Consider the following 4,448-nt stretch of genomic DNA (forward strand, 5'->3'; position numbering starts at 1 on the left):
AGCTGGAAGCGACTACTGAACAACCGGACACTACTGCACACTTGGCTTGCCATTAAATATCACTAGATTAAACTCTTGTGGCTTGAAATTCATCCAATTGCCTGGCTTAAAAGGGGTGTTAGTTTAGAATATTGATACATGTATAATGCCAAGAAGAGTTTTTGTTTTGTATCCTTGACGTAAAACAACAACCAAAAAAGGTCGTTGTGTTTTGCCACGTGGAGAAAATGAAAAGCCGCACGCTGGACGAAAAAAAAGTAGATTTGCTACAAATTTGCTCAAGGCAAATATGCCGGAAAAAAAGGCAAACTTATTGGCAAAGATGGTACATTTTTGATGCCACATTTGTATCAGGCAGTTTTACACGGGGTTGTAAATTAGGTGTCGAATGTGGCATTAACCATTTTTGCTCCCATTTGCTCCTCAGCTGGTACTATTTTGTGATTTATTTGAGCAAAATTGGTACAATTCCAGTTTTTCGTCCAGTGACGCACGCGTGGCCGGCCGCATCAAAGTTACCCGATAATGCGATATGTCGTTGTTTGCTTTATTCTCTTTTAGGTATGTACGTTCCTCGAACTTAGCAAGCTTATTAGCACCTTTAATTAAAATTAACCCACAGAAAAATAAATGCAAAAACAAAACCATAAATTAAAAATGTAAAAAGAAGAAGAAGTCGACCGTATTCTTGCACATAATTCTTTTCAAAAGTGAAATATTTAACCGCACCTGACATGTTTTCTTTGTCTTACCAGCTGAAACCTTTATTTTAAAAAGCTATACATTCGGCCCGTTTCAGCTCTACTGATGATCATAATGTTGATGGTGATTACATAAAAATGAATAAACACTATTATTAAGATAGTGAAAGAATAAAAAGGGTAAACCCTGTAAAAGCTGCAGCGAAATAACAGTGTTGTTACCTGGTAAACAATAATATGTTCCCCTTGAACCTCCGTAAAACAAGGTTGATTTTCCCATACTGTAAATGTGGTGAAAAGAAGTTGTGACTGCATTACTGGGTGATTATTGCTCCCAACCGAAATGTTTCCTGCTTACGCCCCCGGGGTGAAAGGAGCGAGTACTTCATATAATGGCTTATACGGGGAGGCTCCGGGCGAAAGAGGTACCTTTTTTCACGCTTCAGGTATAAAAAAGGGTGGGCATTTTACGGTGATAGGGTAAGGAACTCTGTCATTTCAGTCAGTAAAAGGAATTGAGGTTTTTTAGCATTGTAGCTTTCAACTGTATAGATATATCGCACAGTCTTACAGCAATGAACGCTCGGAGTGTTGTCACGAGAGTTGGTTACGTGACAGCAAGTAATTAATATTTGCGGGAAGTTCATAACCCCATCTTTATTTAAGGTTGGACGCTGGCGTCTGATATTATTTGCTCCGCTCTTTCTTTATTAGACCGATAGGGATGCTGTCATGTGGCTGAATGCCTATGGCGTATCCACTCACCATGTGTACTTTGGTACAAAAAAAGCGAATGTTTCCGAAGCGACATCAAAGTCACCCGAGCATCAAGCGAAGGCCGCGACGATGACAATATGTATTACCTGACAGAAAATCTCCAGTCGGGTACTACATACTACTGGCGAGTGGACGCTGAAATTGACAACAAGATAAGTTACAGAGGAGCAGTTTGGTCTTTCCAAACAAAGTCACCACGCATTATCCGTATGAAACTTTGGATACAGTATGTAACTATGCTATGTATGCATGGGTTCCTTTCTCTAATGCGGATCGAGGTAGTGGATGATTTGGTTATGCCTCTAAGCTCTTAGTCAATTGTAAACCGGTATTCACTGAAATTTGGATTAAAATAAGACTAAATATGTCTCCAAAATGTATTCAACTGTCACTCACTGTCAGTGATTGTTTATTTCATCAGAACGGTGGCCTTTGCATAGGCTCGATTTCTGCTGTCTCCCGGGCTCATTTCCCAAACAGGCGCTGGTAATTGAGCCTAGTCTTTGATCCCAGTGATCGAAATGGAATTTAGAAATGTCGATTTGTTTTGGAAGGATTTAATAAAACTGAAGAACCTGACTGTTAGCAATACTGTCAAAATCAAGGCTGAGTCCAACCTTCCAAACTTCCACAAGTCAATTTTCGAGAGAGCAAATATTGAACCCGAACAATGGTAAAATGGATAGAACTTTCCCTTGCTGGTTCGCCCGGGCCACTCAGCTATCATGGATGCAAACTTCCCGGATTAGTATACTGATGTTATACTAAAGCAGAAATCTAATTGGTTGCTTTGAGACGAAGAGAATATCGAGGCTCCAAAACTCGAAAGGGCCTTTGATACGAAAGGCACTTTGTCCGTTCAGAGGTCCGACGGCTTTGTTTATGAAGTACCATGCATATTTTGGCGTTATATTAACGTTGACGAAGTAAGTTTAATTACTCTCAAAAAGTTATTACAAAGTGCGATGGAATTATTACAAATTGCGACAGCTTAGTTTATTACAAAGTGCGATGGACAGTTGTTACAAAATGGGACAGCGTTTTTATTACAAAGTGCGACACGGTTTATTACAAATTGCGACAGGTATTACAAAGTGCGATGATTATTACAAAATGCGACAGTACTGCCATTGCCCTGGTGATGTGGCTGTGTATGCGTTAGGTACTGGCAAGGCTGTTTGGTTTAGTGTCAATGTCAATTGCTGTTGTTTATTAATGTTATAGTTAGAAATCACTTGTCAGTCAGTTCACACTCTTCTCACTGAGCGCCAACCCTTCTCGTCCGCCTACATCTCAGTCATTGACAAAGTTCTTGCCTTAGCTGAGGGTTAAATGTTGCATATATCACGGGATTCACGGAGCTACTATAACCAGCTAGGTAGGTGTACGTCATGTACACCTCTCGAGGCATCCAATATTTGCCCGTGAACATGCTAACTCCATCGATCACGATGAGGGGTGATCAGCAACATGTAAATGCCAGGACTATGGCAAATAAGAGTTTCGTGATTTTCGTCTCATCCACTTGCATGTTAACTCGTTTATTTTGTTCCCTTTTTGAATTTGCTATTTGCGTATTATGCTGCCGAACGGAGCGGAAAATACAAATATGACAGTATACTATTGGTCCATAACACGCGATAATTAAAAATGTTCCCATTGAAAGACATCCGGCCGCGCTTAACTTGTCGCAGTCGTAAAATACAAATGAATTTTCCAGGGTGGAAGAAAAATCCGTCGCTGAACGTTAAAGATATCGGGAAAGGCGTTGATATTAAAAACGCTGCAGTCAGAAAGAGACATATGTTCCTCTTGTAGTATATTTGGGGATGCAATAACGGCCGAGTCACTTTAAAATAACGAGCGATGGCTGTAAGAGTCATTGTTACAAGAGAAAATGTACCGAACACCGTGAAAGTAAATCCTTGAAAATTGCACGCGGCTTTGTCAAAGGGCCAACGTCCTGTAAGTAAAACAGCAAGTGTGAAAGGAAAGCCCAACACGGCAATGAGAACATCTGATAAAGCTAAACACGCGATGAAAATGTTTGACGTGCTTCGAAGGCGAGGGTGCTTGAATATCGTCCAACAAACTAGCAAATTTCCACCGGTGGCCGACAAAAGATTAATAAATGTTACTGTTGATTCAAGAGCCACTGAAAGGCCACTTCTGCTTGCCATCCTCTTCTCCAAATCTACCCTTCCTTGTGCATCCATTTACACCGTGAATAACGTTTAATACTCAGTGTTTTAAGGGGAGCGCGATTCAATTTATTCTTACTGCAATTGCACCTGCGGCTACCCATCCCGGCTAAACATACAAACTCTGATCTAATAGACGAATGACTTCCTAGTATTGTATTAAATCTCAGTATGGAAAGAGTTGGTTTTAAATAGCCTCACTCAAAGAAAAATCATTTTAAACGTTCTTTTTATTTGAATATTTGGTGACGTGATCTTACTTATTATACGTAAAGCCTAATACAAACATAATAGATAAGAGTGAAAAATAATTTTGCCCACTCTAAGTTTATGTCCAATAAACTTTGGCAAAATCTATTAAATTGTTCTTTTTAAATAGACTTAAGTTGCACATGCAGTTGTTTAGTTAATCGGTTCCTATTTTACGATCTTATCTAAATATGTGAGCCGGAATTAATCTGAGTTCTGCTTTGTTTTTTGATAGAAACAGGCACATAACTTCATGGGTGCTAAAGGACCAGTTCACCGCTATTCTTAAATTTGAATAATACCTTATCAGTTAAGGGCAGAACGGTATACATGTAAATTGATTTACACCTCTCGAAAAGAAAAACCATTGTTTTTTTTTATCGAGCTCCCGATCCTACTGTCATCATCAGGTCACTTTACAAAACTTTATCGCCGCAAATTCCTAGAACTAAGTAGTACAGGAAACAGCCTTCGATTTGACTCAACAATGTATAACGACGGGGAAAATACACAAAAAGTA

The 4,448-nt window shown here is 39.5% G+C and overlaps 1 pseudogene; it reads right to left on the reverse strand.

Annotated features, from left to right (window-relative positions):
* Positions 1-2,775: 2,775 nt before the first annotated feature.
* On the reverse strand, positions 2,776-3,801 carry LOC140949700 (melanopsin-like; annotated as a pseudogene).
* Positions 3,802-4,448: the final 647 nt, after the last annotated feature.

The sequence above is a fragment of the Porites lutea genome, chromosome 10 (genome assembly GCF_958299795.1).
Source record: "Porites lutea chromosome 10, jaPorLute2.1, whole genome shotgun sequence".
NCBI lineage: Eukaryota > Metazoa > Cnidaria > Anthozoa > Scleractinia > Poritidae > Porites > Porites lutea.